Genomic DNA, 15,108 nt, shown 5'->3' with positions numbered 1-15,108 from the left:
CAGGTGGAAAGCAAGAATGGACTAGTGAAGCTTGTCCTCTGGCTTTTGCCGGTTCCGGGTGGCATGCACAGACCAGCACTCACATGTCAGACACATACACATTTTTTTTTTTCTTGGTTGTTCAAGACAGGGTTTTTCTGTGTAGCCTTGGTTATCCTGGAACTCTCTCTGTAGTCCAGGCTGGCCTCAAGCTCACAGAGATTTCATATTTTACTTCAAATATGCAGCCTTTCAGAGTGCCTCTTCAGCCAGTCGGTGGTGATGATGCATACCTTTAATTGCAGCACTTGGGAGGCAGAGGCAAGTGGATCTCAGTGAGTTCAAGGCCTGCCTGGTCTACAAAGCGAGTTCCAGACAGCTGTGACCCAGAGAAACCTTTTCTCAAAAAAACAAAACAAAATAGAGTGCCTCTTCAATAGCCTATATACACAGTTTAAAAAATAAAAATCTTTTTTTTTTAAAAAATTAAATGGTTATTGATATTGGTATAAACTGCATATTCCATGATGATCCCATAAGAACATAATGGGGTTGAAAATTCCTTTCACCTCTATGATGTCACAGCCATTGTAAGGTCATAGCACAACACATAAAGGCTATATTTGTGACAATCCTAGTGTAAACACACCGTCTGTGCTGCCCATCCCCTCGAATAGTGCAGGGTTTTGCACCCTACATGGTACTTCAAGACAAACAGCTATGCTATTGGTGGGTCTATGCATTTATTATATATTTCTTTTTCTCATTAGTTTAGAAAATACTGCCAGGTGGTGGTGGCACACACCTTTAATCCCAGCACTCAGGAGGCAGAGGCAGCTGGATCTCTCAGAGTTCAAGACCAGCCTGGTCTACAGAGTGAGTTCCAAGACAGCCAGGGCTACACAGAGAAACCTTGTCTCAAAAATCAAAAGGAAAACAAAAGAAAAAGAAAGAGAATATTTCAATATTATAAAAGGAAATTTTGCTGGTCTTGTCAGTGTTGGATCACAGAAGCTATACCATCTAGGGATCACCCACGCCTTATAGCCTACTTAGTACCTTCCCCAAAGTGCTAAACTCCCAATGTGTAATAGCCTCCATGGGACAATAGGATTAACTACCTACATTAGTGCCTTATATCCCATCTAAACTTCCCTTCACTAATCTGCTAAACTTAGAGATCCTAACTCCTCCTTTATGTAGACACATCTTTTGGGGGGGCCTCCAGCTCACAAAAAATGACATGATTTATTATTAAATATGAAAGCTCAGCCTTAGCTTGTTTCTTTCTTTTTTTCTTTTTCTTTCTTTCTTTTTTTCTTTTTTCTTTTTTTTTTTTTTTTTTTTTTTTTTTTTTTTTTTTTTTTTTTTTTTTGAGACAGGGTTTCTCTGTGGCTTTGGAGGCTGTCCTGGAACTAGCTCTTGTAGACCAGGCTGGTCTCAAACTCACAGAGATCCATGTGCCTCTGCCTCCCGAGTGCTGGGATTAAAGGCGTGCACCACCAACGCCCGGCTTCTTAGCTTGTTTCTAACTAGCTCTTTTAATGTAACCCATATTTTTTCAGTCTATGTTCTCCCAAGAGTTCATTGCCTCATCTCCATTTTGCTCATTCTGTTTCCTCCCCGTCTGCCTGGAGACTCCACTTTCTTCTTCCCAGAGTTCTCTCTGTCCAGACGTCCCTGGTATGCCTCCCGCCTAGCTATTGGTTAGCTCTTTATTAGACCAATCACAGTGACATATCCTCACAGTGTAAAGGAATATTCCACAGCACCGCTAAGCTCAGAGACCACCACCCTCTAAAGTCTGTAAATACAAAGAGTTTCCTTGTTCTACACGTGACTTGTGGTTGGATCTCCTATCCCAGCTTCCTTCAAGTCCAGTGGGCAGCTTTACTAAGGACTTACTCAAATCCATCCCAGAGCATATCCCTACCAGATCTGGAATCTATTATTCAAAACAAGTGGGACTGTGAGATGGTTCAGCTGGTAAGGTGCCTGTTGCCAAAACTGATCCCCAGAGCCCGTGTGGTAGAAGGAGAAAACCAGCTCCCACAGGTTGTCCTCTGACCTCCACAACAACCATAGTACACACACACACACACACACACACACACACACACACACACACACACCAGGCTGATGGGTTGTGACACACCAGCTGCAGCCTCATACGGCTCATGATTTCATGATTACTACATCTTTTGATTTCATAATTTTCTCTTACTCTTGACTTAATCTCTTGTTGTTTGGGTTCATAGTGACCCTTGAGCATACAAAACCCATCCCAAATGTTACCAACCATCATTTGACTGACCTAGAAATGAGTTTAAACTGATTAAGAAGCTGGGCATGCACAAATGACACACACCTTTAGTCCTAGCTATTAGGAAAGCTGAGTCAGGAGAACTGATCAGGCTTAGGAATTCCTGGCCAGCCTAGAAAACATAGCAAGGCTTCCATTTAAACCATGACTAAGGACTGCAAAGGTGGAAAAGTCAAAGATAGCTATTGCTCACCAATCAAGTCAGTCCTGTTCTGGCATAGCTGCCAGCTGTGATCTTAGAGAAGAATGAAGTGGTGGTTCAATTAAAAATCTGCTTCACTAAAGGCAAAGAGACATAATAAAAATAAAAGCCCAATAGAAAAAGTTGTTGCTTCTTTGCAGAACTAGGGGTTGAGCCTAGGGTCTTATGCATGCTGGGCAAACACTCCACCATTGAGCTACATCTCTAGACTTTTAAAATTATGTTTATTTTATCCAGGTGGTGGTAGTTGATCTTTGAACTCAGGAGATAGAAGCAGGCAGATCTCTGAGTTCTAGGCCAGCCTAGTCTACAGAGTGAGTTCCAGGATAGTTCCAGGACTACACAAAGAAACCTTGACTTGAAAATAAAATTATTTTATTTTAACGTTTATTTTAAGACAGGTTCTCAAACTAGTTGCCCATGCTGACCATAAACTTGTTATATAAGCCAGGCAGGCTTTGAATTGTCAGTCCCCCTGCTCCAGCCTCCAGAACAGCTGGGATTACAGGCATGTGCCACCAGACCAAAACTGGGAATATTCCTAATGGCAGATATTGATGTCTGGACACAGAAATTAATCCCTTCTAACGTCAAAATCACAACTGCTGTGCCTGGGTTTGGGTTGTAGAATGCTGGCTCTGGGGGTGGTGAGAGAATGAAGAAAGTACAGACACACATAAACACATATACAGGAAAGCTGGGATCAGGTTGGCATCTGCTACTGCTAATGGAGGCTGTGTACTATCACAAGCCACCCAGAACCTCAGCTTGCTCAGGGACAGGGGCAACTGATCTTGGTAGGAGGTCTCCATACGTGAGCAGTTTCGGGCTGGAAACACCAGGGAGGAGGAAGCTGCAGTTTCTAGTTTTTGTACACAGTGGTCACCTTCTCCCACTGGAACCCGGAAGGAAAGCGTTGCCATCCCTCAGGAGCCTGGCCCATGCAGGGAAACTGCTTTGCCTGTTTCCCATGGGTTCAAAGCCTTGGTTTCCTTGGCATCAAAGTGCCTATGTCAATATTATACTCACTCAGGGCTTCCTCTGCTCCCCAACACAATCTCAAATCAAGAAGCCTGCAATGTTGAAAGAAAAGGCCAGTCTGCCTGTGATATTGGATTCACTGCTATCTCTGGGTAACTGAGAAGATTCAGGAATCTTTTTTTTTTTTTTTTTTTTTTTTTTTTTGCTAGGAAAATAGGTCAGTGACAAATCACTTGCCTAGCATGATCAAGGTCCCAAGTTCCATCCCTAGTACTGCCAAGAAAGGGGAGGGAGATGGGAGACAGCAGAGAATAGGACAAGGCTCCGTGGACACCTATAGTTTCCTCCTCCTCAGGAGGCTGAGGAGAGGGGATCACTTGAGCTCAGAAGTTGGAGGCCAGCCTGGGAAGCACACTGTGACCCTGCCTTGAAAACAGATGCCCGATTTGACACTTAGGGGGCATCAAGGTCATCCCAGCTACATAGTGAATTTGAGGCCTTTCCTGGGCTGTATGAGAACATCTCAAAACAAAACAACCTAAGTGAAGTGTTTTGGTTCACACCTACAATCTCAGTACTCATGAGGATGAGGTAAAAGACAAATTTTTGCCTTCATAGTAAGTTCTAGGCAAACCTGGGATACAGTGTGAGACCTTGTTCCCTCAAAAGCCAAACAACAAAAATAAAATATCAAAAAGGACAAACGGTGAGTCTTAAAGGGCTATGTGAAAACAGCAGAATCATTTTGGGGGCTACTCCACAAGAGCTGACTGTGGAATTAAAAAATCACCTGCCAGAGCAAATCTTCAGTATGGGGAAGCATTCCCATTCTGGAGACAAACAGGGGTCGGTGCAGAGTCGCAAGGCTTTTAAGGATGGGATTGTGGTCTTGCTTGGCATCAGTGTTGCAGTTACAAATTGAAAGTCTTGGTGATCTGGTTAGAAATAACCCCAGGGTCTCCAAGCATATCGGTAAGTACATAATGCCCTTGTACTTCAGGAGCCACAAGAAATCTCCGCCCAGCTTTTCTGAGATGTTCTCCTGAATTGCTATGCTAGCAAGGAGGACTATTGTTAAAACTACCATTTCAAAAGCTTGATTATTAGTTGGGTCTGTTGGAGCAGCTCTGTGGTCCTAGATACTCAACAGCTGAGGCAGGAGGACCACAAGCTCTGCCTGTGCTATGAGAGTGAGTTCAAGGACAGCCTGGTCAAGGAACTGAAAGCTTGTCTAAAAATAAGAAGCCTGGGGCAATCTACTTCTAGGTCTGGTCCCTGTGGTACTCTCTGGCCTCAGGGAGCTGCTTCTTTACCTCAGGAAACTCTGCTTCCTTGCCTTAAAACAAAAACAACAACAACACAACAAAAACAAGCCAGTGTTATATGCTTTGGGAAGTGGAGACTAGACCATTAGGAGTACAAGGTCATCCTCAGCTACACAAGATCCTACCTCAAACAAGAGGGCTAGAGAATGAACTCAGTATTGGGTTAGCAGGTATGAGACCCTGAGTTCAAAAGTTCAAATCACACACACACACACACACACACACACACACACACACACACACACACACACACTTTTTGCTTATTATTGAGAATATTCTAATAAATTCTCCTATGAGTGATGTTCATTCCAGTACCAAATTGTCCTTTCTCCACCCAACCTACCTCTTTGATCTAACCATGAGATCAAGGAGTTATGGTTAGAAAGGCCTGTGGCTCAAGGAGGACCCTTGCCCAGGTTATTGCTGCAATGGAGGAGGATGCTGAAAAGACACTGATGCAATTCTGGAAACATTGTGACATCTATGACTGTATCCGGAACCTTGTCTGTGGTTAGGTGATGTCACCAAGGTATGAATGCATGGTATCTGGAATAAGACACTCAAGAGTTCATCCAGAACTTCAGAGGTAGTAATATCTGTAACGCTGCGTGGAGATGGCCAACAATTTCACCTGGGTGTGGATGAGGATGATGCTGAACTCCCAGGAGAGGTTTCTTAGCAACTGGCAAGGGAGTTGATGGGAACAGGAACACAGCCGCAGACAGGAAAGGGAAAAGTAAACGTCAGAAGAAGACAAATCCCAAGAAAACTCAGGGAAGAGTTGAGAGGAAACATGATAGACTTTTGTGATCTCCTCAAGAATGGGTGGTGTAGCTGGTGGTAGAACACTTGCCTAGCATGCTTAAGGTTCTGTCCCTAGCCTGCAGGAACAACAAAGTAGCATGGACCCTGATAGTGAAATAGCTTCTCTTTTATTGTTGAGATTATAATATAATTACAATTCTCACTTCCCCTTTCCTTCCTCCAAATCCTCACATATACCCCTCCTCCTTGTTTTCTTCCTAATAGGTGGCCTCTTTTTTTTCATACATTATGCATATACCCATATATTTCTAATATAACCTGCTTGGTTCCTATGATGTTACTCACATGTATGTTTTCAGGGTTGACCATTTGGTATTGGATAACCAGTTGGCGTGCTCTTCTCTATTTTGCCCACTCAGCATTCCTTAGTTGCCTGTAGCTCCCTGTGTAGGGTTGAGGTCTCGTGGGCTCTCCCTCCTACTCCAGCCACTTTGGAATGTCTATAATTGTCTTGGTTCAGCTCATGTTTAGGCAGTCATGTGGTGAGACTTTATGGGTGTAGCTTCAGACATTCCTAGGAGACGCAGACTCACAGCAAATTCCTGGTCTTCTGGCTTGTCTACAATGTTCCCTGAGCCTTGGGTGTATGAGTATATCCATTGGGACTGGGCTCTAGAACACTATAATTTGATTGGGCAAGGGCTTTGACTTAGTTATTACTCGGTCTTCAGCCTCATAAGTAGTGTGTAGCATTGTTAGAACTATAGATATAGTTTTAATGTATGTCTGAACAAAAAGATTATCTTGGAATGTGTTCATTTAAATTTTATTATATTTTATATGTATGGGTGTTTGCCTGAATGTTTATCTGTCTGTGCACCACTTGTGTGTCGGGTGCCCACAGAGGACAGAGTGGGACATTGGATCCCCTGGAACTGGAGTTATGACTCCAGTTGTGAGCTGCCATGTGGGTTCTGGGAATTGAACTTGAGTCCTCTGGAAGAGCAGCCAGTTAACCTCTAAGCCATCTCTCTGGCCCTAGGATGTAGTTATTCAAAGAACTGAGAAAAGGAAATGATATGTGTTATTTCTCTCATTGACACATTAAGGAAAGGACACATATATACCCACAGAGAATGGGATTTAAGAACTTGCAGAGAATACTCAACAAAATAATGGAGAGAAATAAAAATGGTTTATCTGATAGGGAGCAGAATTGCTAGCAATGCCACACCTCCTCCCAAGGATTATGGCTTCAAAATGTGTTGTGCAATGACAAAAGCATTAAAAATCATAATGGGTGTATGGATAGAACATTATGTTTGTTTGTCAAACTTGTTCCTGACAAATGGGGCTCTATATTCCAAGATGGGAAGCCACAGTCCTTGAAGCTTTCAGACAGAGAAATAAGCTCAAGATGCAGAATGCTTTGCTTAGTGTTTGAACAGTAAGTAACAAAACACATTAGAAAGACAGGATGTGGGGAGAAGAAATGGAAAATAGCCTCTCTGCCTGTGTCCACAGGCTCTGTTCTGAATTTATTAATGGAACACTAACAATGAGGCATGCCAGCACATTGAGCTGCATAGTTTATATGCATTGTAAAGGTGCCCAACTCAGGGAACGAGAGGCAGCTGCGATTCAGAAGTTACTCTCCAAACTCCTGAAGCTGCCCAGAGGGTAGAATCTGCCCATGTGGCGAACATTGTTCTAGTTTCCACAAAGGCATTGTAGAATATGGCAAAGGTCCTACCATGGGTAATGGGGCAGGCTACTCATTAGTGTGTTGGGGGGTCTAACCCTTAGCTGCCACAGAAGCCTTTTTCTCCAGCAACACTAGGGTCAGACTCAACATGTTGACTTCACAGAACCGTATGAAAAGATATGACATCACACACAGTCCATTTTCTAGTCTTGCTCACATTGTTGAAAGATAGTTCTTTGGGTGTTGGTACACACACAGGACAGTTGTGACCTTATCTTCTAATTCTAGTGTCACGATTCAATGAAGGGAGAGAAGCAATTTACATGTTTTTCTATGGCCTCCACAAATGGACTGTTACTTTCATACCCAATACCCCCCCCCACACACACACACACTTCAAAATAGGGAGCAAACGGGGAACATGGAAAAGGAAGCTTTGAAAAGGAAGCTTTGGCTGGGCGTTGGTGTCACACGCCTTTAATCCCAGCACTCGGGAGGCAGAAGCAGGCAGATCTCTATGAGTTCAAGGCCAGCCTGGTCTCCAGAGTGAGTGCCAGGATAGGCTCCAAAAGCTACACAGAGAAACCCTGTCTTGGAAAAGAAAAGAAAAAAGAAAAGAAAGGAAAGGAAAGGAAAGGAAAGGAAAGGAAAGGAAAGGAAAGGAAAGGAAAGGAAAGGAAAAGAAAAGGAAGCTTTGGAGCCATAACTTTTTTTTTTTCTTTTTGAGAAAAAAGAAAAAACACTACACAGTGTTTCTCTGTGTAGCCCTGGCTGTCCTGGAACTCCATTTGTAGACCAGGCTGGCCTTGAACTCACATAGATACGACTGCCTCTGCCTCCCAAGTGCTGGGATAAAAGGCTTGTGCCATCAACGCTTAGCACCCATAACTCTTAGAATCAACAACAGGCTTAGCCTTGGGGTGTAACGAACACTTGAGAGGTGGAGGCAGGAGGATAAGGGATTCATATCATCCTTGGTTATTTATGTATGGAGTTTAAGGCTAGCCTGGGCTAGAAGAGACACAAAACCAAATCAACACCACCACTAAAAAAGAAAAAGAAATCACCAATAAGTAGAAATGAGTTTTTTCCCCAATCATTTTTCATTATCCCTGACTTGGTAAAAATTATGAAAATAATCTCTAAAGAATTTGTACTCATTGAACACACTAGTCACCAGAATTCAGTGTGTCTAAAATAGACCAGGCTCTCAACTGCTCTTTCCTCATGTCTGGAAAATTCTCCTAAACTAGGGGATTGTATTTATTTTCTGAGGATTGAACCCAGGACCTTATAAATGTTAGCTGAGCACTCTACCTCAGAACTATATCTGTATTACCAGCATTTTTCTCCTCCCTTTAAAACTCAGTTCTTGGGCTTGTGAGATGGTTCATGCTGCCAAGCCTGACACCCTGAGCTTGATACCTACAACCCATATAGTAGAGGGGTCAACCTACAAATTGTCCTGAGAGTTCCACCTATGTGCTGTGACATGCAAGTGTCCACACACATATACACATACACACAGGATGAAAATATAATTAAAAGCCAGGTGTGGAGGTGCACACCTTTAATCCCAGCATTTGGGGGCCAGAAAAAGGCAAGTCTCTGTGAGTTTGAGGCCAGCCTGGTCTACAGAGTGAGTTCCAGAACAGTCAAAGGCAACACTCTGTCTCAAAAACCACAAACAAACAAATGTAATTTAGAAAAGAAGGAAGGGAGAGAGAGAGAGAGAGAGAGAGAGAGAGAGAGAGAGAGAGAGAGAGAGAGAGAGAGAAACCTGGAGCTGGAGAGATAGTTCATTATTGGAGAGATAGCTCATTATTTGAGTGCTTTGCCTGGCAAGTTTGGTTCCCAGAACCCACATGGAGGCTCACAACGCTCTGTAACTCCAGTTTCAGGGGATCTAACAGCCTCTTTTGACCTCTGAGGGCACCAGATGCACATACATATTTGGCAAAATAGTATAAACATAAAAATGAAAGTATGTCTTTAAAAGAAAACTCTGCAGCTGGGCGGTGGTGGCGCACGCCTTTAATCTCAGCACTCGGGAGGCAGAGGCAGGCGGATCTCTGTGAGTTCGATTCAAGCCTGGTCTACAAGAGTTAGTTCCAGGACAGCCTCCAAAGCCACAGAGAAACCCTGTCTCGAAAAAACCAAAAAAAAAAAAAAAAAAAAAAAAGAGATGAAATTTGCAAGGGAATGAAAGGGAGAAATTATGTAATTATAATCTTAAAAAAATAAAAGAAATAATTTAAAAGGTAAAACTCAGTTCTTTGGGAAGCCCACTCTGGTATTTCTTTTTGGACAGATGTTTTTTCTGTCATATGGATGACTCCCTCATTATTTGGAACGTGGTGGTGGCATCTACCTTGTCTACTGACCTTCCTAGACTGTGAGCTTTTTCAGCCAGCCATTCTGCTTGAATCTGATCAGATTCTGTGGTTTTGACTAACAAAATGTGGTAGAAGCTGGGTGAGGTGGCACACGCCTTTGACACCAGTATGTGGGAAGCAGAGGCAGGCAGATCTCTGTGAACTGGAGGCCATCCTGGGCTACAAAGTTCCAGGCCAGCCAGGGCTACAAAGGTCATGGTGATCTGATCCTCTTGCCTCTCCTCCTGAGTGCTTGGATTACAGACCTAACTTGAAGCATCTTGAGTTCTTTAGTGAAAACCGAAAAGGTGTAGGTTACTGGTGAGGATTCACCACTAAGGAATTGTGGGTAGCTGGAGGAGTTTAATAACACAGGAGCACCAAACTGTAGGTAGAGTTTTTCTTCAGGACTGCCAGCTCCCAAATAACCACACAGAGACTTAGTATTAATTACAAATGCTCAGCCGATTGCTTAGGCTTGTCTCCAGCCAGCTGTTACAACTTAAATTAACCCATTTCTATTAATCCATGTGCTGCCTCAAGGCTTGTTTACCTCATCTGTGAACTTCCCATGTTGCTTCTTCTGTGTCTTGCTCAAAACTTCTCAGACTCTGCCCTCCTCCTTCCTAGTATTCTCTCTGCCCCCCAAATCATCAGCTTCTTATTAACAATGAGAGCAACACATCTTCACAGTGTACAGAAGTACTATTCCATAGCACCAAATGAAGCTGTGGATTTTGCTGTTGAGTTTCCAAGCAGAAGTATCCGGGTTTTTGTTTTGTTTTGTTTTGTTTTGTTTTGTTTTGTTTTGTTTTCCCCAAGACAGGATTATTCTGTATAGTCTTGGCTATCCTGGAACTTACTCTGTAGACCAGGCTGGCTTTGAACTTAGACATCTGCCTGCCTACCAAGTTTGATTCTAGAGTCTGTCTCTTTAGCTGCTGCTTTCCTCTACCTTAACTATCTAGCTCTCCTCACATATTCAGTAAGTGTTCTCTCTCCTTGATACACCCTTTTGGGCTGCTCATCACATGGGCATCTGTCTTCTACATCTTTTCAGGGCACTCACCATGTGGGCATCTCCCTGCAATGCCTTTTAGGGCTCCACAACATGAGCAATTCTATTCACTAAGACCCTTGGGCTTTCTAGCTATTTTCTCTTCTGCTTGCTCTAACCACTTGTCTCTCTCCTTCAACTGGTACATGTCACTATGGAGCTCCCTGCTTTGTCTGCTTTTACTATGAAAGTCACACTGGTGTGCCAGGAAGCTTCCTCTTGCCCTACTGGACTCCAACACATCGAAAGGGGCTCCTCTCCTCTGTGCTTTGGGACATTTCTCTCTGACAAGTCTCTCATTCCACTTGGGGATGCCCTGGATTGAAATCCTTCTTACTATGACACTTACCCCCTCTGCTCCTTCATGCTCTTCACCTCCACTAGGAACTGATTACATGCTCCCACATCTGTGACCCTTTCCTTGACCCCTTACCTTCGGAGCCACCTGCTGTTTCTTTCCTTGTGCCCTCCTGGGTCTGTATGCTATGCATTTTCTTGCCTCTCCCTAGGAGCTGCCTGCTCAATCCCACAGCTTCTCTATGCCCTCCTAGCTTCTGTAATATTGGAACCTTTCTCAGGTGGAATTCCTGCTTGATCTTTCTTGCCCCTTATGGCCACACTGTTCTCTGTCTCTTAGCTGCCTAACCCTCCCTCTGGTGGGTTCTTTTCATGACCCTTCATTCTTTTTTCCTTGAATTCAATTCCTTTATAGGACTCAGAGATTTTCTAAAAGACCTGCTATCTTACTAAAAACAGCTTGGCCTCAGTATAGCTTGCTGACCAAAGATGGCACATGAGTTCCTGCACAAGCAAATGATCCCAAATTCTCTTATCTCTAAGGTTTAACAACTTTCTTTTCTTAAATCTTTTATCTCTATGATTTCTCTGTGCTCTGCTCTCAAATCTTTTAAAAGTATTGTGTAAACAGTCTTTATATCTGGATTTGTAAATTCATTGGGTGTGGTTAAAGAATCTGTAAAATCTGTATCAAAATTTGGCATAAAACTTAGAGCAAAAGGCTTACAGTTAAAACTTATACATAGGAATTTTAATTTGCTACAATATCCTATTTATGTGATTCTACTCTAGTTTACTGTGTATATAATTGGATTCAACTCCTGTTTGAAAAGTAGATCTACTAGGAAAACATGTTTTAAACAGCAACTATATGACTTGCCTCCATCTTGGCTGATGACCTCATCAAGATGTAAGCAACTTGACTGACAACTGTCTTTACTAAGGTTAAAGAGTACATGCCACATTGACTTCACCATCTTTAGATGACCACATAACTTAAAGCAACAATTATAAGCTGGGCGGTGGTGGCACACGCCTTTAATCCCAGCACTCCGGAGGCAGAGGCAGGTGGATCTCTGTGAGTTCGGGACCAGCCTGGTCTCCAGATCGAGTTCCAGGGCAGCCTCCAAAGCCACAGAGAAACCCTGTCTCAAAAAAATAAAAAGTAAAAAAAAAAAAAAAAAAAAGCAACAATTATAAAACTCAGTCTTACTAAGTCCATAGTTTGTCACTGTGTGTCTTTTTAGACTAAGGAAGCCACAACTCTCCAAAATATGGATTAGTATGGATTTTTGAATGTTAATAAAAATTTAGGGCTATATTTGCTACAGCATACTATATATGTGATTCAGCTCTGGTTTACAATATACTCTATATGGTGATAAAAATTTAAGGTTATAAAGGTCTATCTGGATTAACAAAAGCTGACTTAGAGGTTTACACTAAGTACTTCTGTTTTTGCTAATTGTTCAACACTAAGCTGCTAAAAACAACGTATGTTTGATAAATAAGAGATACTTGCTCAATAAGATATGTTTGAGTTTTGCTGTTGTTGTTTATTGTTGTTGTTGTTGTTTTTTCTTGAGACAAGGTTTCTCTGTGGCTTTGGAGCTGGAACTAGTTCTTGTAGACCAGGCTGGTCTCGAACTCACAAAGATCCGCCTTCCTCTGCTTCCTGAGTGCTGGGATTAAAGGCATGCACCATCACCACCACCACCACCACCACCAGGCACAAAATCCTAATCTTATAAAAGCTACTAACTTATTCTAAACTGTTAAAGAGGACAAACAAGTTAATAGTCACTTTATAAATAATCAAATTCTTTAATATATTCACAACTATACTTGTAGTCATGCTAAGTACTAATGTAGTTAGAGGAATAAGCTTTATTTAGCCTCTTGTATATGTTTTCAAAGTTACACATAAAGCAAGTAACTAAATCAGGTATACTTAATAGATAGATGGTCCTCAAACTCTTCAGAGATCTGCTGAATATGGAATTTAAAAAGTTTAATAGCTGGGTGGTGGTGCAGGCCTTTAAGCCCAGCACTCAGGAGGTAGAGGCAGGCAGATCTCTGTGAGTTCCAGACCAGCCTGGTCTACAGAGCTAATTGCAGGACAGCCAGGGCTACACAAAGAAACCGTGTCTTGAAAAACAAAAAACCAAAACCCTCACAAGCTTTCCATGATAGAGAGAATCGCCTGGCTACAGCTCCTCCCAAGATGATGGAGCACAGAAGACCCTACACCTGGAGCCTTCTTTAGCTGTGGCAAAGCTGGCTATGATGTAAAAGCTGCACTTGACCTTGCCCACTGCCACTGGGATCCTGTCTAAACTGTGGACAAGCAGGACACTGGGTAGTTGTCATATTGTGCCTCAACAGCGTAGGCCAGTCCTCCCCAAACTCCTCCTCTTCAGGAAAGTCTGTTGGGCCTGGTGGCTGAAGATTGACGTTTTGGGACCTCTGTCCCCAGTGACCATTGAGGGACCTAGGGTGATTGTCCAGGTAGCCGCTAAGTCTCTGTCATTTTTAATAGTTTTAGGAGTGACTTGGTCTATATTTTCTGCTTACTTAGGTGAAATTTCTCCTTCTCAGATCTCTGATGGTGTTGATGACTAGGTTAATGATAGCTTTGTCAGTTTAACAGTTTAACAGCAGCAACCAAGGCTTCAGATGCCTTTTCAGTTCTCTTCATGTGTGAGAATCAGGCCTCAAGCTTCACTTTCTAGGCCTCCAGCTGAGAAAGCATACCTTGCTACCAGACTCTAAAATGAGATAAACTCACAAAACAGGTTTAAAGGAACCTGCTTTACAATGACTGCTGTCAGTAACCAACCACCTGTGTCTCATGATCAATAATATCTGGAACAAAAAATGTTTAAAGTTTATGTAAGTTCTAAAGGTATAAGAAAGTGACTTAAGGTATATATATATTAAAAAATGCTTCAGATTTCTTTTCCTTGCTATGATATTGTTATACTAAGACTTCAGAAGTTCAGTTTTTGTTTTTTGTTTTTTGTTTTTTTCCGAGACAGGGTTTCTCTGTGTAGCTTTGGAGCCTGTCCTGGCACACACTGTAAACCAGGCTGGCCTTGAACTCACATCTGCCGGCCACTGCCTTCCAAGTGCTGGGTTTAAAGGTGTGTGCCATCACTTCCCTACAAAAGTTCAGAATTTTAACCATCTAGCTCTGGTAAAGCAATGTTACTATTATCATAATCACAAGCTCAAAAATGTACATTTCTTTTGGTTGTGTTCTAAGTGTAGACTTGAAAATGTTTCTCACTGGGGCTAGAAACATCTGTACAATCTCTATACACCCAGTCTCTGGATAGAGAAAGGAGTGTTAATACTTTTAACCATACTCTGGATAGAGGGCAGTGTGTTAATACTTTTAACCACAGTCATTTTGGGGTTCCCAAGCTTGCACTGTGACTCAAAGGCACGAGTCTACTGCTCTTTCTACGTTGTGGATTTCAGTACAGATTACAAACAGTGGGAATGCTGAAATACCCACAACTTATCTCTTTTTATAAATTTAAAAAAAATTCTTGTAAGCTTCAGAGAATCAACATGGCTCCATCTTTCCCAGGTCAAATGGACAACAGACAAGTCAACCAACAGCCTGTTTCCTACTTGGCTATTCTAGAGGGTGGGATCTCTTCATCTTTCCTGGTCTTGGGGCCCCTCTTCCCTAACTACCAGAACCACGGGCTAAAAGTTTCAAATGTGCACCTAAGAAAAAATTTTCCCCTTAACTCCTTAACTTTACTTTTAGTGCCGTGTGTGTGTGTGTGTGTGTGTGTGTGTGTGTGTGTGTGTGTGTGTGTGTTTTGTGTGTATTCCATCAGGTTTCCAGTCAATACTGCTCCAATTGCTGTGTGCATGTCCCTAGTCCCAGATGGTCCCATAGAGCCTGGACAGGGAGTGAAACAGCCTTTATTCCAGCTTTCTGTTCCCTGACAATGACACCCCAATGCCAGCAAGGACGTAGTCACAGATTAGAACCCTTGTCATTCATTATCAACAAAAGGCTCCTGTGTTAAGTTTCAAACCCAGGACAAACAACTGAGGTGCCTACTTAATATATCAAAGT

Source organism: Cricetulus griseus, chromosome 2, assembly GCF_003668045.3.
Source record: "Cricetulus griseus strain 17A/GY chromosome 2, alternate assembly CriGri-PICRH-1.0, whole genome shotgun sequence".
NCBI lineage: Eukaryota > Metazoa > Chordata > Mammalia > Rodentia > Cricetidae > Cricetulus > Cricetulus griseus.
The sequence above is the reverse complement of the archived record's forward strand: the minus strand, read 5'-3'. Positions refer to the sequence as shown.